The sequence below is a fragment of the Nycticebus coucang genome, chromosome X (genome assembly GCF_027406575.1).
Source record: "Nycticebus coucang isolate mNycCou1 chromosome X, mNycCou1.pri, whole genome shotgun sequence".
In the NCBI taxonomy this organism is placed as follows: domain Eukaryota; kingdom Metazoa; phylum Chordata; class Mammalia; order Primates; family Lorisidae; genus Nycticebus; species Nycticebus coucang.
In genome coordinates this window covers 31,744,147-31,766,422 of record NC_069804.1, presented here as the reverse complement: position 1 = coordinate 31,766,422, position 22,276 = coordinate 31,744,147, and the positions used below count along the sequence as shown (strand labels likewise).

The window sequence follows — 22,276 nt, the reverse complement described above, 5'->3', positions numbered from 1 at the left end:
ATCACCTAAGTCCAAGAGTTTGAGGTTGCTGTGAGCCACAGCCACAGCTATAGCCCTCTACCCAGGGCCATACTTCTACCATGTGGAGTGCATATTTGTTGGCATTTTGATGTATTCTTTCTGGTCATATTTGAGTACATATGAAGGTTTTGCCATTATGTTAAGGCAATTACTTTGTGTCTAGCAATGTTACAAATATTAACTAATTTAATCCTTATGGCAACCCCACGAGGTAGTTACCATTGTCATATCAATTTTAATAATGAGAAATTGAGGATTCAAACTCACGAAGTTGTCTCCCAAGCCTGTATTTTTAACCATTACACCATAATTTTTCTTAATTTATATATTTTATAGAGAGGAAAAACTTCTATGTGATCTCCCTTCATTCTTCTGCCATATTCTTTTCCTTATCATTATTTTTTTAGAGATGGAGACTCACTGTGTTGCCTAACCTGGTCTCAAACTCCTGGACTCAAGCAATTCTTCCACCTCAGCCTCCCGAGTAGCTGGGACTATGGGCACATTCTTTTATTGGCATTTTCTGGTCCTTTTCTATTCTCCATGGTTTAATAAAAGAATCCACGCTCACGAATAGTTTTAAGTTATTTGACTAGATGCTTTCACATATTTCTCCAGTTGGCCATTGTTTTTTAGAACAAAAATTCCTAGGTGTTCATCCTGTCTTTTTTGTTATACATTGATAATGGATTAAGGAAAAAAGTGTCTTTTTTTTTTTAGACAGAGTCTCAATCTGTTGGCCTGGGTAGAGTGCTGTGGCATCACAGCTCACAGCAACCTCCAACTCCTGGGCCTAAGTGATTCTCTTGCCTCAGCCTCCCAAGTAGCTGGGACTGCAGGCGCCCGACCCAATGCCTGGCTATTTTTTTTGCTATAGTTGTCATTGTTGTTTAGCAGTCCTGAGCCAGGTTCAAACCCACCAGCTTGGGTGTATGTGGCCGGTGCCCTACCCACTGAGCTACGGGCACCAAACCCGTCTTATTTTTTTTTGACCAGATCAAACCTTATTTATTACTTGCATGTGGTCTAGTTATTTAGACTGTATCATACATGCTGAAGAGTAAGAAGACAGGGGCCAGTTAAAGCAGCATATTTAAATGAGTGGATCATGGCTTTTTTTTTTTAACATATACATGTGTTTATTAGGTTTCCATTTTTTGCCTTCACAAAATTAAAGAAGCTTAAATTTTAATAACAATAACAATGTTTAAGATAAGGACTAGAAACAAAAACCTCATGAAGAATGAACGAACATAAATACATTCAGAAAAGAAATCAGAGAATTGCTGCATCGAAATATTAAGCAATAACAATAATAATAATGAAAGAAAGTAACATTCACATTGTCAAATAAGAGTATGTCTATTATAGAATGCTTGTGGCTCAAATAAGAGTATGTCTATTATAGAATGATCATGGCTTTTAAGAATGACTCTAGAAAAATGATAAAGAATGCAGATTTTATCTTCTGTATTTTTCCAAATCTCTGGTCTGCTTAACTCGCCTTGGTGACAGCCATTTTATTCGATTTAACTCAAATTAAAGTGATAACATACCCCTAAGTGACTCATAAACCATAAATAAAAAATAATGCTATTAGATATTAATTATTCCTCAGACACCATGTGTATTCATTCATACTTTCTTCTCTCTGCCTCCCCCCTCTAAATTGCCATGTCTTCCCCATTAAAACCTATTCCCAGAAAATGATATATTCATTTAACCCAGGTGCCAGGTAAAGTATAAAGTGTACTTCTCCTGGGTTATTTGCATTTTATTAAGGTAAAAATCCATAAGCCTGAGGAATGGGTCTCTGGTGCTAGATCATTAGCCTCTGAGCTGTGAGGGAAGAACTTTGAGGGGCCAGATGGAACATCTTCACACCTTTCAAACCATATCACATCAGTGCTCACTTCCAGAAAGGTCAGGCCTGTTAGACACAGACACCTTAAAGACACTGATCTACCTTCCTGAATGTAGGCAGCCCCAAAAGTCACTAATCTTTTGAATACGCATGTGGAGTATCAGTATATGATTAAAAGTTTTGTTTGTTGCCAGGCGTGGTGGCTCACGCCTATAATCCTAGCCCTCTGGGAGGCCAAGACGGGAGGATCACCTAAGTTCGAGACCAGCCTGACCAAGAGCAAGACACCATCTCTAAAAACTAGCCGGGAGTTGTGGTGGGCACCCGTGGTTCCCAGCTACTAAAGAGACTGAGGCAAGAATTTGAGGTTGCTGTGAGCTATAATGCCATAGCACTCTACCCAGGGTGAAAAAGTGAGACTCTGTCTCAAAAAGAAATAAAAATAAAAAATATAAGTTTTGCTTGTGGACATAGAACAAGTTCCAATTTGGTTCATGAGGTCTTTAAGATTAGGACAATGAGATTAAAGATGGGCCCTTTCTTTATGTTGTCTTTTATAAAATTACAAAGGTAATGATATATTCTCAAGAAAAAGTTGGTCCCAGACTTCAGCATGATACAGTTCACCCACGTAACAAAAACACTGTATCCCCTTAATATTTTGAAATAAAAAATTATAAGAAAAGAAAAAGCAATTGGAAAGGAGAGAGTACAAATAGGATAAGGAAATCATCTCCGGAGTCACTTAATTGCTATTAAATAGTGTTCTATAAAAGAAAGTGAGGCTCAGCACCTGTGGCTCAAGCGGCTAAGGCACCAGCCACATACACCTGAGCTGGTAGGTTCGAATCCAGCCCGGGCCCACCAAACAACAATGACGGCTGCAACCAAAAAATAGACAGGCATTGTGGTGGGGGCCTGTAGTCCCACCTACTTGGGAGGCAGAGGCAGGTGAATCGTTTGAGCGCAGGAATAGAGCTTGCTGTGAGCTGTGATGCCATGGCACTCTACCCAGGGCGACAGCTCTGGAGGCTCTGTCTCAAAAAAAAGAAAGAAAGAAAGAAAGAAAAAGAAAGTCAGGCTGGACACAGTGGTTTATTCCTGAAATCCCAAAGCTTTGGAAGGCTGGGGCAGAATCACTTGAGGCTAGGAGTTCAAGGCCAGCCCAGACAACACAGTGAGACCTTGTCTCTATAAAAATTTAAAAATTAGCCGTAGGTAGTGGTGCATGCTGATAGCCCTACTACTCAGAAGGCTGAGACAGAAGATTCATTGCTCCCAGGAGTTTTGAAGTTGCAGTAAGCTACGATCACACTAACGCACACTTCCCTTGGTGAAAGAGCCAGGCCCTATGTCTCTCTCTTTTTTTTTTTTTTTTTTGAGACAGAGTCTCACTATGTCACCCTCGATAGAATGCCATGGCATCACAGCTCACAGCAACCTCAAACTCTTGGGCTTAAGTGATTCTCTTGCCTCAGCCTCCAAATAGCTGGGACTACAGGCACCCACCACAACGCCCGGCTATTTTTTCGTTGTAGTTGTCATTGTTGTTTGACAGGCCCCGGGCCAGGTTCAAACCCACCAGCCCCAGTGCATGTGGCCAGCTCCCTAGCGGCTGAGCTACAGGCGCCGAGCCCAGGTTCTATCTCTTGGGCGTTGCGGCGGGCGCCTGTAGTCCCAGCTGCTCAGGAGGCTGAGGCAAGAGAATCGCTTAAGCCCAGGAGTTGGAGATTGCTGTGAGCTGTGTGAGGCCATGGCACTCTACCGAGGGCCATAAAGTGAGACTCTGTCTCTACAAAAAAAAAAAAAAAAGACAATAAGTACAGCTTTACAGCTTTTCTCTCTCAAATAAATAGACACATTTGAAAAATTAGACTAATGTCATATTAAATGGATTTGAATTGACACGTATAAATTTGTTTCCACGTTAGTAGGAATAATAATGGAGCAATTTCCAAAGCTTAGAAATTATAAAGAAGAAAAAAATAAGGATGAGCTACTGACTGTAACCACACGCGCGCACGCGCGCACACACACACACACACACTTCCCTTTGGAGATCACATTACCAACTATCTGGTTTTTATCAGAAGAAAGAGGCAGACTTTTACTGAAAGAATATTCACTGTTTCTTCCTGGTGGCCCAATCTCTACCCTTTTTTATTTCAGATTAATATGAAGGTACAAATGATTAGGTATCATTGTTACATTGCCAATCTCCACTTCTTAAAGAAGTTGTTTCTTTTATCTTAGATCTAAGAGAAAATGAGAAGAAAAAAACATTGTAAAATGTGACCCTTCTCCATGAATAGACACTAACTTGCCTTTAATTCCGGTTTTAATACTCTACTACTCTTAATTGACTTGTGCGATTTAAACCATGAAAAAGGAGAAATTCTAAGAATATAATTTTAAATATATAATTTACTATAATATTTCTATTATAAAAATGATATATGAATTATATATCATTGGTAGGTACAATGTCAGTCACTTCCTAAGTCAAGTGATCAAGAAAGTACCATAGCATTCACTGATGGGCATAGTAGTCTGAATATTGTTCTTCTTGTGACATTTTCAAGAATTTAAGAACTTTTTCTGACTGTCTTCTCAATTCTCTGGGCTTCTTCTGTTCTAAATTTTACTTTTTTCACCAACAATGATAACAATATATTTGGGTAACGGTTGAAATCTTCCTGTATCAGTAAAAAGAATTCATAGTTGTCTTAATATTTCACATGTTCTAGAATTCCCTGAAGAGTATTTTCTAAACTGGATTCCTCTGAACATTAACATTCTGTAAGATTTTAATAACTGTCCCTTGACAAACTAATTCTAAGATCAGTAAGACTAGAAAAATACTAAGTTGTAAGCAAGGTTCTTTGCTGTTGGGATTCTTGGTGCCTTTATTATACATTGAAACTGTAAGAGGAAAATAAAGAATGTATAGTTCTTCTCTGTGCCTATGTGATTGTGGAAGCCTTTTTCAGGCACACCAATTAATTTCTCACTAAACATGCCATGGTCCACAGTGAATCTTTGCTCTAAAGTGGTATTTGCCAAATGGTTTAATGACGAGAATTTTATCCTGAAGGACATGATGTAATTAAAAAGAAAGGAAGTATTTATGAGGCAAAAGGGCCACCCTTCTATGAATTACAATCAAAAGAATTTGAGAGGCTCAGTGCCTGTGGCTCTGCGGCTAGGGCGCCAGCCACATACACTGGAGCTGGCAGGTTCGAATCCAGCCTGGGCCTGCCAAACAACGACAACTACAACAATAACATAGCCGGGCTTTGTGGCAGGTGCCTGTAGTCCCAGCTACTTGGGAGGCTGAGGCAAGGGAATCTCTTAAGCCCAAGAGTTTGAGGTTGCTGTGAGCTGAGACACCACATCACTCTACAGAGGGTGACATAGTAAAACTCTGTCTCAAAAAAAAAAAAAAGAAGAAGAAGAAGAATTTGAGAGACATCGAATTACTCCAGCCCTTCTCTTACTTTACAGATGACAAAATAGGTGCAGAAAGATCAAATGACATAACCAAGATCAAAAGATAGTTATAATAGATCTGAGACTGGAACCCAGTTTCTGGTCTTCGAAATCACGTCTCACCCTGCCTTACCAGGATACCAGGCCAATGACTGTCTGGTTCATCTGATATTGTCAAAGACTTTTGTCTCTTCTAGTCCTCTTAGTCTGACCTGTACTAAGTTAATTTACTTAGAGCCTGAACTTTTCTCTTGACACCTCCTCGCCAAAGGTTGTTTTATCAATGTGGATATGCTGTATCGATGTGTAAAAGCTATAGAACCAGAATGGCTGGGTTCAAATACTGACTCAGATAATCTCTTTATTTTGAAATGTAAAATGGGAATAATAGTATTTTGTTGTTGTTGTTGTTGTTGTTGTGACAGAGTCTCAAGCTGTTGCCCTGGGTAGAGTGCCATGGTGTCACAGCTCACAGCAACCTCCAATTCTTGGGCTCAAGCGATCCTCTTGCCTCAGTTTTTCTATTTTAGTAAAGATGGAGTCTCGCTTTTGCTCAGTCTGGTCTCGAACTCATGAGCTTAAGCAATCCACCCGCCCTGGCCTCCCATTACGGGCATGAGCGACTGTGCCCGGCCGGAATAATGATATTATATTTTGTCAATTTTAAGACACACTTTTTCACCCATGTTTTAATAGCTCTGAAATCAGGATGCACCTTACAACCAGTGAGTTCTTCAATTCAGTGAAATATGGTTGTATTATCTCACTGCGCAACAGTGAAGATCAAATATTTAATATATGTAAAACCCATAGATCAGTGCCTGGCACATAGTAAGTGCTATTCAAGTGTTTTCTATTAGCTTCAACATTAGCATTACTGCTATTAGCTTTAACATCATTATCATTATTACTTGACAGTATAAATTAGCATATGCCTGTTAAAATCAAACTAGTCATGAAAGCAACTTTCATTCTCTGGCATTTAATTGTGAATGTAAGTAGTCCCTCTCCTTTCTGAAGATGATTTCCATGGATCTAATCTGAAAGTCTAGAACTTATTTTACAGATGACAAAATAGGTGCAGAAAGATCAAGGTCAAAAGATAGTTATAACAGATCTGAGTTTTGCACTTTAGAACTGAGTAGTTGTTTGTGTAACTAATGAATAGATGAATAATCGAATGAGTAGACGCTAATCTCTATAAGATAAGGATGATATTAGTCTTTTGACAGTTATATTCTGCAGTACCTAATGTGGTACCTGGCACTTAGTAAGTGTTCAATAAATATTTACAGAATGAATTATGTCTTATGTCCTTAAGAAGAGGAGGCAAATTCACTCTTGACAGTGTTAATACACAATGGCATGAGATTTACCATAGTCTCCTCTCACATAGGAGACACTCAATAAATAATGTGACCTTTTATGTTGTTTCTCAGCAAAGACTAATAACATTCATAACTTTATATGGTCATTTTTATCAAAGTCTACTGTGCCATGTAATATATTAAGGGAAAAAGCTGACTTCAAAATTACAGCATGATCACAACTATATTAGAAAAGAAAATAATACCAGGAAGATACACATAAGGGAAAAACCAAAAATACACTAAAAGGCAAACATTTAAAATGTGTCTTTCTTTTCACTTTTGCAGATTTACAGTAATAAGCATGTATTACTTTTATAACAGAAAAAAACAATAAAGGTAAAATTTTTATATGCTAGCTTTTAACCCAATGACCTCTTGTGGTATTATACTCTATTGGTGGCAACGGCACTCTGTAACACGAATTTCTTTTTCACTATTTACTCTGAATTTAAAAGCTAGAAGTTTTATCGAGTGACCTTCTTGTTCTCTGATTATGAGACACTGTAAAAAGAAAGAACTGATCAGTTATTTCTTGCAGGCTTTACAATCTAGCTGCCATATCCCTGGTTAACTCTTTTTCTCTCTTGTCAAAGCAACCCAAGCTTTTACAGTTTCCCCTGGATACATAGGCCTAAACAGTTTGTTTCCATTTTGAGAGATGCCAAGCCTCCACCTCTGATGCCCACCCCATACACACACTTAATAAAAATAAAATATAAGGAACAAAACCTTTAGGCACATCTAATAATTGCTGACATTTCTGTGAACAGTGCTCCAACCTATGTTACCATTGTCTTTAGGGGATGGGTGATTTGAAGTATGAGTAGGCCAATCATTTAAGCTTCAGACTGACTTAAAATAACCATCATGATAAATGTGAGATGATTTTCAGCCTAAAGTTCTCTATCAGGTAAAAATCTCAGGGCAAAATAATTTGGGCCAGTTTTTTTGGCAATCATGTGTTGTCCCAAATGTTGGGAATTTGGGACAAAAGCCATCTAACATATCAAATGATGCTGACAATGCCTCTATAAATTCAAAGATAGCCTTTCAGATGCCTACAGAAAGCAGTCACAATGATAAATAATTACACCCTTTTCTCCAAACCTGTTGCCATAACCCTTTTCCTTTAGCTCAAATTTATACTCTCCAGTAAGCCCTCAGATTTATTTGCTTAGAGTGTCTTTAATAACCAAATTTTGCATTGATGGCCCTATATATCCCATTGATTTAAACACATAAAGAAAGTTAGGAAAGTTCTTAGTTTCTACAATAGGAAGAATTCGTGTGCTGGGACTGGCTTAGACTGGCTTGAATCCATTGCAAAATACACAGGTATTGTAAGCAGGTATCAGACCTACATTTGGTAGCTTGAAATCAGCCATATTGAGAAGATTTGCCTTACCAAAACTAGCAAATACTGCAAGTAGAGGCTTTGGGGGATTTTTCATTTCGGTTTTGGGGTTTTTCATGGTTTTTTTGTTTGTTTGTTTTGTTTTTTTGCATGACTACTTTACCAAAAACAACTAATTCATCTATGTTGTTCAGATCACCTAAGTCCCCGCATCTTCTTAAGCTTAGCAGCAAGAATGTTCAAGGTCCAAATATTTCTTTGCCTTAAAAAGAATAACCACTTGTTCTGCTTTTTCTGGGAATCCCCTAGTTTTAGCACTGAAATGCACATATTCCAGAAAATCTCCTTAATCCCAAGCAACCCAGGATGAATGGTCACCCTAGCCTAAGGCAAAGTCTTTTAGAAGTAGAGCTCTAGATGGGGCTTCCAGTGGAAGTAAGGTGAAAGGTTGGGACAGAAGCAGGGCAGAATAGGGGAATGCTGGTCAGGGGGTCAAAATAAACAAGAAGGTAGAGACTCACTTCAGCCTGGTCCCATACAGAGCTCTGAAGCACAAATTGCACCACAGGGTTGGCCCTTCCTTCTTTCCCCATGTCAGTGAGTCATTGGCTGTGGATTTCTGGGGAATAGGAGATAGCAAGGCAGTTTCCACTTGATTGAGGGAGGTTCCCTGGTGAAAGGGGCAGTAGGACCTTAGCTACCAACACTTGCAACAGCTGGGGATGGGTGAACCAACCCAGGAAAGGGAATCTGAGTGGGACCCCATTATATTAACCTCACCCAGACTTTATGAGACTACTACAGTCCCCCATGCATGATCTGGCATTAGTGCTAAATGGTGGCATTTAGCTTGATTACTAAGCATCACACTTTCATAATATACCTACATGGAAATTAGCCTGTTTATTTCTTATTTCATCTTCATTGTGACAGATTCTTCTGGGCCTCACGAGAACCTAGGGCAGAGAGACTAGCACTACAGTCTGAATGAGTTTCATGACATGGGCACTATTTTAGTGGAATATTGGCTCTGAAAGGTACATTTTTACACTCCCCAGAAAATGAAGGCATTTGTGAGTTTGGCCTGGGGTAGCATTTTGTCATCTGTCCCAGAATACAAAGCTTTGCACAACAGAAATGGTGGAATCACATCCCTGTGGGCAAAAATCATTACTTACGTTATTCCATTTGGATGTTTTCCATTTTCAGAACACAAACAGTTTGGGATTACAAAATACTTTTTGGTGAGAACTTTGAAGTGAGGACAAAAGGCATTTTGTTCTTTTGTAGACTTACATAAACTGTTCCTGGTTTAGAAACCATTCTCCTGGATTTTTAAATAGACTTTCAGATATTACTAATAAAAATCATCTTGATTTCAGTCTATTGCAGGTACCACACTGTTACCTGCTGTGTCTTCCTTAGTCTGTAAGGAACAAAGAAAGGCTTAGGTGATGAGGAGTATTTTCAGGATACGGGGAAGTATAAGGAAGGATGAGGAACAACCATTACCATGAAACATGTGTTTGCTGCCGTCGACTTCAGACTACCCGTATCATTGTTTCTCTTTTCTCCTCCACTTAATACCTTCTACTTATAGTTTCTTCTTCCTTGTAACTTCCGTTTACTTCCTTTGTTACCTGACTTTGTTTTTTTAACTTCCCTACCTCTGTGTCATCTACGTTTATCTCTGAGTATTACAATCAAGTTCTCCAAGCAAGAGTGTTTGATTCATTTAGTTATTTCCTATCTGTCTAAGAATAAGGCCACCTCACAGGCTACAGGACAGACTGTAAACCAGGCTTTTTTGACCTGAGCACTATTGACACTTTGGACCAGATAATTCTTCGTTGTTGGGGACTGTCCTCTGTGTTACCCCTGGCAACATCCCTGGCCTGTACGTGCTATATGCCTATAGCATCCCTCTCCCTCAGCTGTGACAACCAGAAATGTCTCCAGCTATTGTGAGATGTCCCCTGGAGGGTATAATGTCCCTTGTTGAAAACCATTTCTATATACCAACCCTAGACAATTTGTAGCAATGAAGGTCATGTGGAACACTAGTGACCTATGCCTGAAGAATCATTTGAGACTACTTTTCTGTGCCCCAAGTTCCCCTTGAATGAAGGGGAATACCCTCACCAGGTAATCTCTTGGGATTGCCTTAGCTGCCTCACCCAAGATCACACACCGTCCTCAGGTTCCTGATTGACGTAAGAGTATAAAGACCTGGCCATTTGGCCTCAGCTCAGGAGCCCTCTAACATTCTAACTCCAGATCTCCCATAGGATTGACCAAAACTGTCACTGGGCCTCCATGCAAGCTTGACTTCTCCCTATTGCCATCCTTGTTCCCCCACTCCCTTTAGTAGTTGTCTATTTTTTTTTTTCTTTTGAGACAGAGTCTCAAGCTGACACCCTGGGTAGAGTGCTATGGCATCACAACTCACAGCAACCTTCAACTCTTGGGCTTAGGCAATTCTCTTGCCTCAGCCTCCCAAATAGCTGGGACTACAGGCGCCTGCCACAATGCCCGGCTATTTTTCAGTTGTAGTTGTCATTGTTATTTGGCAGGCCTGGGCTAGATTCAAACCCGTCAGCCCCGGTGTATGTGGCTGGCACTCTAGCCACTTGAGCTACAGGTGCTAAGCCAGTAGTTATCTATTTTAAAGGCACACCAGACTAAATATCCTGTTATCTAAACTTTGTCTTAGAGTCAGCTTCCTAGAAGAACTCCGTCTTTGAGGAAGCAATGTAACTGACAGGCATTTAGAAGCATCTGAGAAAAAGGCATTGTAACAGGCCCATTATAGTCACTGGATATTTTGATTTACTCTTCATAATGAGACTGATGATTTTGTCCAGTGTAAGTAGTCACGATCATTATTTAAGGTGTCTGACCTCATGATCTCCATTAATAGGTAAGGACTTTGGAGACAGTATAAAACTACATCAGCTTCTTGCCTTCCACCTTAAGTTCAGCAGCATACATGCCAATGACAGGCAAGAGTTAGAATGCAAGATGGTAAATAAAATAGATTCTAAAAGGAAATGAGTTAAAGTGTGTGCACTGTGAGAGTAAAGGGCATGCAATACTTTCTTTAAAAAAATGTCTTGCATGGCTTGGCACCTGTGGCTCAGCAGCTAGGGCACCAGCCACATACACCAGAGCTGGCAGGTTTGAATCCAGCCCGGGCCGGCCAAACAACAATGACGGCTGCAACCAAAAAATAGCCGGGCATTGTGGCAGGCACCTGTAGTCCCAGCTACTCGGGAGGCTGAGGCAAGAGAACCGCTTAAGCCCAAGAGTTGGAGGTTACTGTGAGCTGTGATGCCACAGCACTCTACCCAGGGCGACATAGTGAGACTCTGTCTCCAAAAAAAAAAAAAAAAAATTTCTTGCATCTAACACAACACCTTGCATATAGATGCAGGATATGCCTTGATCAAGCGAATAACTGAGCACTTTAAAGATTATTCCCACTCTAATTCAATAGGAAAGAACTCAGTCTAGGGCCTAGTCTGATGTCCTGAGAAAGTTAATGTGCTTTGCTTTATTTTCAGTTAGCTAAAAATTGATTCATTTTGTTACTCAACAAACGTCTACTGAATGACCAATATAGGTCAAACTCTGTTCTAGGAACTGGAGAAACAGAAGTGAGTGACACAAAGTTTTTCCGTCATTGAGCTTAAATTTTAATAAGATAAGATGAGCGATCAGGTCATGATATGTTCGAGAAAGAAGAATAAAGCAGAATTGAAGGGAACTCTTCAAATGGAGTGGTCAGAGATGGTAATATTTGAGTAGAGAAGTGAGGGAGTAAACCAGGCAGAAATTGGGGAGGAGACAAAGTTTTCCAGGCAGAGGAAACAGAAAAGGCAAAGACTCCAAGAAGGGAGCATATTTAGAAAGTTTAAGGAATAGCAAGAAAGCCACTATGAATGAAGCCAAGGAAATAAGATGGCGATGATATGTGGGCAGTGAGCAACCAGTCCTGATGAGGGAGAGTCTTGTTGACTATGGTTGACTAAGGTTAAAATCCTTTGGGATTTGTTCTTAGTGAGAGGGAAGATTTGGGATTCTGAGCTAAGAAGTAACATGTGTCTGTAGCATTCTTACTTTCTATGCCTGTAGTATTCATTCGTTCATTCCTATATGTATTCATACATTCATTCTTATATTTACTAACACACACCAGGCACTTGGAATATCAAGAAGAGAAAGACAGAATTCTGGCTTTGGATACTCAAATCCTAACCACAAACAACAAATCTAATTAAAAAACATAAACATAAACATGATCTTCTATAGTGGTGGTAAATAGTAGGTGCTATAAGTAGAGTGGAAGAAGGAATTAATTCTACAGAGAGAGAAATGAGATGATCTGCCTGGATTAGCATAAATGCACATTATCCCTGAGGCTAAGTATAAATCCAAGGTAAAAGGTATTCCATCTGATAGAAATCTAGCAAAAAATCTTCTAATTGCTGGGTCCTTGATTTCACTTAGCAAGAGTCACAATATGTATTCAGTGTTGAAAAATCAGGTTCTGTGCCAAAACATTTACATTCTACATTTACCAAGTTTCGCAAATACCCCTGTAATATGCACCACAGGTGTGACCCCACCGATTCCCCTCCCTCTACCAACCCCCCCCCCCCACTTCCCCCTATTGTTAAGTTGTAGCTGGGTTATAGCTTTCATGTGAGAGTCCCAAATTAGTTTCATAAATGTTTTGGCACAGTAACTGAGATAACGCCAGAAAGGCTATGTTAACCACTGTGATAAAAATGTGTCAAATGGTTTATGAAGTGAGTGTATGATGCCCCATAATCATATCATTGTATACAGTTATTATTTAATAAAAAAATTAAAAAAAAAAAAAGAAAAATCAGGTTCTCCCTTCTACTCAGCTATTCTGATATCCTGAGTAGCCCCCTTTCCAATTTTGCATGGAGTCTCCTTATGGCCCTTTTGTTCAGAAATGAGATTTCTTATGTATGTATAATGAATATAAATATAGGTTTTAGAGAGTGCTAGTGTTTTAATGAGATAGAAATAGGCAGACAAGAGAGAATTATTGAAGAATTAGTCAACATGGGGGCAATTTGATGTGGAAAGAGAAAGTCTGTGCAGGAAATGTCTGGGAAAAAAATTAGAAGAGGAATGGAATGAAATGAGCTCATTTATGGTGTGAGTTAAAGATAGAAGGGAGTTATTCTCAAGAGGTGAAAAGTGAAAGAGTTCATGTTGTAGAACTTGACCTAGACTAGTCATCAAGGGAAAGAAACTAATTCAAAAGACTTGATCCAAGCAGTCTGGAGCAGATAGATCTTATTAGAGGTGTTAGGGGAAGAGAGAAAGTTTTAAACTGAATCTTCTGTTATTCCTGGAGCCCAACACCAAAGCTCATAAAAACCTTATTACCTTAGGGCAAAATAAAGGGTAGTAAGTCTTATGTGTTAAACAGGACAGTACACAACCTCAGTTCAGAGAATTCCTCTAACATGCATCATCTATACTAATTTAAATTAAAAATCAGAACTAAAGCTTGAAAATAAAACAAAAATGTCTTGTTTTATTTCTTTCTAAAAATACTTAGCTATTTGTTTTGAATTCCTAAGCAATGCTAATCTAGTATATAATGATAAAACACAGTTGATTTTCCTAGGGTACATTGGCATCAGAATGCCAGAAGGAAGAGTTGCCTCCTTTCACACTACTCTGAGAACTGCACAAAATGTTTTGAAAAGTCATAAAATAGGTGGCGAATGAGGAAGAGAGATTATTTCCTTGAGTTGTTCCCTGGGCACATGCTTTGGTTAGTTTGACTCTGGAATGTCTCTCAGTTTCCTGGTTACTCTGGGATTCCTCACGTTGGCAGTAAGTCAGTTAATGGGATAATTATCCTGATAACTCACTACCTTTATGATAATAGTAATAAGAGTAGCAGTAGGCATTAAAAAAAAGATAAGAGTACTTTGTTGTGCTCTTAACATTAAGGGAACATTTTACATGGATTCACCTATAAAAATAAGAACCCCCAACAACCCCGTAAAATAAGGACTATTATTGTCTCCATTTCACAGAAAACTGAGACTACAACAGTTTAATAACACATTTAAGTTTATACTTGTAACCATTCCCAATTACCTACCTAAAAGAAGAGGTTCCAGAGACTGGTGCATGGAAGCCCACAAGTCTCAACTGTGTAAACTACAGGGAATAGTCCCCATTAATCTTTGGATAACAGTAGAAAAAGTGGCAAAGAGCAAATGGCAGAGACTTTGGCTTGAGGGTGTTTCCTATTCTTTAATCTCTATGATGTTCTTTCCTCTGTTTCCCTCTCTCTGTCTTTCTCTGTCAGCTATATCCACAATCATGCCACAAGATAACTTTTCAATGAGAATACAAAGCTTCTATTCTGACACTTACGGGTTTACAGGTCAACTGTAGTTCAGATGATCTGGATACAGTTTGAAAAGGCCTACATCATGCTGCATGTTGCCTGGGTTTGCCTCCAGGCTGAATTCAATTTAGGTTGCCTCTAAGTATGTTGGGATCAGAAGACACCTGGGACATATTCTCTTAGCAGATTGTCAGAGCACAAGAGGCCAAGTCTGTGTTCACATCTTGTCTGCTAAAGCAAGTCATGTGGTCAAACCAAGGTCAAGGGTCTGGGAAGCATTCTCTGCTCACTGTGAGACCATGGCTAAGGTATACATGTTTAATTCTTTTTTTGTTTGTTTTTTTTGCAGTTTTTGGCCAGGGCTGGGTTTGAACCCGCCACCTCCAGCATATGGGAACAGCACCCTACTCCTTTGAGCCATAGGTGCTGCCCACATGTTTAATTCTTTCACAGTGAAGAATGGAACTAAAATTCAATCTCTCCCCCCTCCCCAGTTGCTTTAATTGCTATCATACTTATAGTTCTTTCTTATTCTTTGCTTTCTAAATGGATGTATATCCCATCTATAGTCATTTGGTTTTTAGTATCTGAGTTGCTCCCTTCTGTCTCAGGTTTCAAATTTTACTTTCCTTGAAATTTCCCTGGTGCCTAATACAATACCTTTCACACAGAGAGCATTCAGCAAATGCTGTTGACTGCCTGCCATCTTTTAAAAGTACATCTGGAGAGACAGTAAAGGCACCTGGTGATATTGCACTGACTTGTTGGTAACCTGATGTAACCCAGATGGCCCAAAGACTATAACCGCCATTACCTGGAGGAAAATTCTCTGACAGCGCAGTCAGCCAGTTCTGTTCAAATTTACTCAGAAATTCTATGAGTGTAAATTAGTCACCACCCTATTTATATACACACCTGTCCTCTTACTTCTGACCTGATGAGGCTTGATTTCTTTCCTGCTCCCCTAACAATCACAAAAAAAGGTTCTTGAAGTTTTCTATAAGTGTGTTTGAAGGAGATTGTTTTCACGAGCATTGCCACACAATATTGGTTATTAGACTTTCCAAGACTGTAGAGCCAGCAGCACTGGCTATTAGATCTCGTGTTATCTCTGCAACTCAGTCACCTTGCCGAGTAGTTTAGTATAAACTCTTGACTTCTCAGATCCAATGTAGGCCCGATACTCTAAATGACTTGGCAATCTACTGACAAATCCCATGGTGTGGTATTCTGTTCACCATGTGTGATGGTCTCACAGCTCAGTGTTATCCGTCTGACAGCTCATATAATATTTACAGGTTGTTATTCGTGAGGAATTTTAGTTAGCCATAAAGATTTTCACAGCTATGGCACACATTAGAAATCTCATTCATCACTCGTGTGACCTTCCCCTCTGGAATGTAGCCCATCTGTCTCTGCTGTTGAAATCTTTATGGAAAATCTGCCCATCTTTGAAAGTTTAGTAAGTGATCTTAAAGTTTTCATTGAATCTTTACTTTTGATATATGATATAGACATATAAAGCACAATTCTTACTTTAATTTAATGTTTTGAAAAGTATTAAGTTTAACTTGGGCTGTCAGTTAAAAAACAGAAAACTTCCCCTTGCTATAGAAACTGTATGCCTCATATCAAAAGAAAAGAAAAATCTTACAGAAAGCAATTGCAATGGGAAAAAAAATACATACATATCTATATATTCAGCATTAATCACTATATGGAAACTTAAATACTGTATTATAATCTTGATTATGATTTCAAGAAGTGAAAAAAGGGAGAACCAGCAGGGTGCGGTGGCTCACTCTTGTAATCCTAGCACTCCGGGAGGCCGAGGTGAGTGGATTGCTTGATATCAGGAGTTCGAGACTAGCCTGAGCAAGAGTGAGACCCCCCATCTCTACTAAAAGAAAAAAAATAGCCAGCCATTGTGGTGGGCACCTGTGGTCTCAGCTACTGGGAGGCTGAGGCAAGAGGATCACTTGAGCCCAAGAGTTTGAGGTTGTTGTGAATTATGACACCACAACACTTAACCCCAGTGTGACAGAGTGAGACTCTGTCTCAAAATAAATAAATAAGTTTTCCACGTAATTTAAGGTTATAAAGAAGACCCTATGCAAGTTCAATAGAGAAATTAACTGAATCCACCATTTTGTAGATCATAACATGAGCGGGATGACCAATCCTCAGTTGTTATCCCTCTCTACTTACATTCCCCTCTTTACCACACACCACTTCTAAAGTGCTGGCTGGAGACCTAGCCTTGGTACTTCCCCTCTGATAACTCCATCCTTCAGACCCCTGTGATCTGGTTCAGCCTTCATCCTTTTGGTGAAATTACCCATTTAAGGTTACCAGTGATCATAGGATCAAATACCTCTTTTTCCTCTATAACCTTAGCCCCTTGGAATCCAACATTGCTTATACTTTACTAACTAGCCTGTCCTTGTGTTTCACCCTACTTTATTCTAGTTTCAGTGTTGTTTTTCTGTGTGATTCCATCGCCACCACCATCTGGAGGAATTCCCCAGGGTACAGTCCCTTTTGTTTCTCTTTCTCTGGTACTGGGCAATGTACCCATCCATTCATTTTTATTTTTTACGTATTTCTTGAGGTATTGATATGCAAAATGTACACATATTTAATGTATGTGATTTGATGAGTTTGGACATATGTATATACCCATAATACTTTAACCACAATCAAAAAAAGTTAACAAACATATCCATCACTTCCAAAAGTTTCCTTATGTCCCTTTGCTTTTGTGTGTGTGTGTGTGTGTGTGTCAAGAACACTTACCATGAGATCTACCCTTCTAACAAAATTTAAGGGCACAACACTGTATTGTTAACTTATAGGCATTATATTGTACAAGAAATCTCTAGAATTTATTCATCCTGCCTAACTGAAACTTTATACCCATTGTACAACTCCCCATTGCCCCCTGCCCCATCCTCTGGAAAACACCTTTCTATTTTCTGCTTCTGTAAGGTTGACTATTTTAGATACCTCACATAAGTGGGATCATAAAGTATTTGTCTTTCTGTGACTAACTTGTTTCATTTATAATGTCTTCAGTGTCCATCCACATTGTCACAGATGGTAGGATTTCCTTCTTTTTAATGCTGCATAATATTCCATTGCATGAAAATGTAGTATATACATACAATTCTCTTTTTCTGGCTGTCTTCCTTTAAAAGTCCAGCCATTTCCATAGCTTCAGCTGTCATTCCAGTACTTATGGTCTTGTCCTTATATTTGAGATTCAGAGAAAAGACCCACCTTCCAAATATTTTAACCTAAATACATCATTTATATGTGATTCACATCTAAGCATATTTCCCCCACATATGAAACTGCCAGTTGCCTAGAAACTAAATCTTTAAGTATAGAGCCATGTGTGACTTCTCACTTCCCTGGGTACCAAATTCACTTACAGACCACTTCTCAAACTCTACTCTTTTACCTCTAATTCATTGTGTATGGTACCATCTGAACAATCTTCTTATCTTTTCATCCTGGTGATCTTCTCTTTTTTTTTTTTTTGATACAGAGAGTCTCAAGCTGTTACCCTGGGTAGAGTGCCATAGCATCATAGCCCACAGCAACCTCCAACTCTTGGGCTCAAGCAATCTTCTTGCCTCAGTTTTTCTATTTTTGTGGAGACAGGGTCTTACTTTTGCTCAGGTTGATCTCAATCTCGTGAGCTCAAACAATCCACCCACCTTGGCCTCCCACAGTGCTAGGATTACGGGTGTGAGCCACCATGCCCGGCCGATCTTCTCATTTTTAAGTAATCTGTGACCCTCTGTTTTTTTGCTGTATAAAATATAAACTAATCTGTGTATCATTCATGTTGTGGAATGGCAGACAAATGGTCTAGCTAAGAATGAAAAATTTGTGGGGCAGATGCCATTAGTTTAGGAAGATTGAAATGTAGAAAGAAGTACCACAAGCCCACATAGTTAGGTAATATTCAAAGGCAATTCTTTCTGCAGCATGTTATACTACATGTGGCACATCAGTAGTAGTTAGGAATGGATTCAAGGGCTAAAGTCAAATGCGGCCCAGTTGAGACAGGAAATATTGATTCTATAATTACCATTATTCAGACAACATAACATAGGTATGTGATTACTAACATTATTTGTATGGTGAGTAACATTTCATGAAGCAATTTCATATCAATTTTTCTCATTTTATCCTTACAACATTTTGGTAAGGGACACATCATCATACCCATTTTGCATATAAGGAAAATAAGGCAGGGCAGCACCCGTGACTCAGTGAGTAGAGCACCGGCCCATATACTGAGGGTGGTGGGTCCAAACCCAGCCCCAGCCAAACTGCAACAAAATAGTTGGGCATTGTGGTGGGCACCTGTGGTCCTAGTTACTCAGGAGGATGAGGAAAGAGAATCGTCTAAGCCCAAGAGCTGAAGGTTGCTGTGATGCTACTGCACTCTACCAAGGGCAACTAAGTGAGATTCTGTCTCAAAGAATAATAATAATAATAAGGTTCGGGTAGAACAAAGGACAGGTTCATGATCATGAAGTGATAGTAGAATCAGGGCTAACATCCAGTTCTTCTAAATCTATGCTCTGGACACTTTCTGTGTTATCCAAGTACCTCTCAAAATGGTGGGTTGGGTTTTGTACCCTCAATGAATCCCCAACAATGAAAATATATATATATATATAAATTAATTACATAAATAAATAAATAATAAAACAGGAGCAATGGTGGAGATTACAGAGGCAGATTTTGACCAGGATGAAAGGAAGCTATTTCTAAACAGCGTTAAAGTTATGGAAAATTCACAAGAGCTCCTCCACAATGTGGGGACAAAAAAGTTGTTCAAGCAGCTCCCGGAAAATCACTTGGTGGAAATTATGTAGAGGGTAAATGTAGATACCAAATAAAATGGACAGAACTTGGACTACATGATGTTAAAATCCCCTTCAAGATTTATTTATTTATTCGACACTTTAGCAATCATTTATTATCTGTGATGTGCCATTCATGATAAAATAGAGGGAAGTTCAAAAACTAGACAGACCTGGGTGTGATCCTGAATGCAGTCTTTACTAGCTGCATGACCTGGATTAGTTTACTGAGCACTTCAGAGCCTCAGTTTCTTTATCTGTGATCATATAATGACATGACCTCATAGGGTGCTTGAGAGGATTACGTTCCATAACTTACAGTGCAAGGCACATAGTAGACATGAAATCTGTTTATTATCACCTTTATTTCCTGAATTATCTATCTGATTTCATTTTGAACAATAAACCAAACTTAGGATCTATTACTTTTACCAATTTAGGGCCTTACCAGCTCATTTAATTTCATGTGATCTCAGTGGTCGCTGGCCACATACACCGGTGCTGGTGGGTTCCAGCCCAGCCCTGGCCTGCTAAACAACAATGACAGCTGCAACCAAAAAATAGTCGGGTGTTGTGGTGGGTGCCTGTAGTCCCAGCTACTTGGGAGGCTGAGGCAAAAGAATTGGTTAAGCCCAAGAGTTTGAGGTTGCTATGAGCTGTGATGTCACAGCACTCTACCAAGCACAACATAGTGAGACTCTGTCTCAAAAAAAAAAAAAGAATACCTTCCTCACCGGTGACTATGAGTATCACATGAGCTAGTCTAGGCCATGTTTCAGGCACATAGGAAGTTCTCAGTAACTCTTTGTTCTTTTGTCCTCCCCCCACACACACAACTCTCTCTAGATCAAGCATTCTCTATGGGGGTGGTATTGTCTTCAAGGGGATGAAAATTGGTTCCTAGAGAACAAAAAATTCTTATTTTTTTATGAGTAGAGAGAAATACATACAATCCATAAACAGATATGCAGTGTATCTGTGGTATTAAAATTTCATGAAGGGTAGGATGATTATTAAAAAATGTGTAAAACGATTCCTTAGGGAGAGTACAGAAAAGGGCTCAGAAATATTCCTCACTGCACCACTATAGACTGTGTCTATAAAACCACTGCTGGAACTCAAGTACTTCTGAGGAACCAAGTGCCAGTGGCTAGTAGATTCTCCCTAATGCCTTTTTCTTAACCCAGGGGTAAGTTTTCTGTTTTATCTTTAGTGAACATTACATTGTTTGTCTAAACCACATCTACTTTTTTTGACCCAACTATGTTATCAAACACCAAATCCACCAAATATAAGAAAAGCAGAAAGATTAATGAATGTATTTGGGTCTGAATTCCAGAGAGTGCATTTTTGGCATGGCTTAAATAACATTAGCATTCTTTTTAATTTTCTGGTTAGGCCCCTGTGTCAATTAAAATATGGCTTAACACCAGGGTGCATGGCTTGGTGCATTCTGTTCATCGTGCATTAAAGAATGGTTGAAATCAGAACTTCCCCTAAATAGTGTGGTCTGTGTTTGTGATTTTCAAAACCACTTTGGGCACAATATTGAATCCTGTCACCTCAAGAGAGGAAAAGCATTTGAAGGTAGTATTGCTGCCCTTTCTTGGTCTTAATAACATACTGTGACTGTAATGCAAGGGGAAATTCGGAGGTTGGTTTTGGAATAAGTAAACACATGTGCAGCTTGTTATTTAAATTCAGTAGACAATGCTCCATGGTGCTGGTACCGTATGATAATGGATGATTTTTACACTGGAGAATTTGAATCACAAAGATGCATTGGGATTACATATAGTGGTTATAGAAACTTCTGTATAAGAAAATACCAAAGGACAGCCCAGTGTCATATAAAAACTACTTGCCGATAAATCTGCTTTTGATGGGCTACTAAAAATGGACACATCGAGCATAAAAGATGTGTGTGTCTATTACGTCGACTAGCTTTGTGAAGGATGACAAGCTTCCACTGGTACACTGAGATAAGAAACAGCTGTTGTTGGAGTCATACTGCTGCAAGAAATGAAATGATAATTCTGTGGCACACTTATGAGAATTACCACGTGTTTGATCAACTTTTGAAAGGAGGCGAGACCAGAATCATCTGGCAGCTCCAAATGAAATTGCCGACAACCCTTTAACAATCTCTTGAGAAGGAGCACTGAATTCGATCCCATAGAGCCGTCACCCAATTGTGTGTTATTTCTAAAGCAAGTAGTTCCAGTGTGTGTGGATGCAGTCGTGATGGGGCAGGGGAGGAATGGAAGGAGGCTGTTGTTATTTTCCTTTTTTATTGTGTCAAGGGCATTTCTGAATATAAAATTTCAGGGTTTCAGATGATGACTGCAAAGCAGTTGCTTAGGTGAATTTATAAACTGTGAATAAAAAGGGAAAGAACATCTCTCGGGGAAAATTGCACTGAATCTTACCATTGGAACAATTTGATAACTACACATAAAGACAAAAGGCGTTAAAAAAGAAAAGATGAACAATTACGAACTCCAATTACAAAAGCTTTAACTTTCACATTGATCTGGAACTTGTAATTTTTTTTAGTTTTTTTTAAATCTTTGCAGCCATTTAGTTCAAGCATATTCTGATAATGCCTCTGGTGTTTAGTTGGGATTTTTTTTTTTAATATTTAACAATGCAAGGTCAACTATAGATACTCTGTGGAGGTCTTACAATTAGCTCAGCCTTGCACCACTGATTTTCCTCTGTCTCTTGTTAGACTACCTGCTTGAAGGTTGTTTTTTTTTTTTTTTCAGGAAGAAAGCCCCCAAGCCAGGCCAGGCAATCAGCAGAACTCTCTAGCATACTGCTCTCTGAGAGGTGCTTAGGAATAGTGTAGAAAATCCAGACTGACTCTTCTGCTACCAGAGAACA

The 22,276-nt window shown here is 39.2% G+C and overlaps 1 protein-coding gene across 8 annotated transcripts in view; it reads left to right on the top strand.

Annotated features, from left to right (window-relative positions):
- DMD (dystrophin) overlaps nt 1-22,276 on the top strand; it is a 2,416,375-nt gene that overhangs the window by 2,154,544 nt on the left and 239,555 nt on the right. The gene's annotated exons all lie outside the window — the stretch shown is intronic.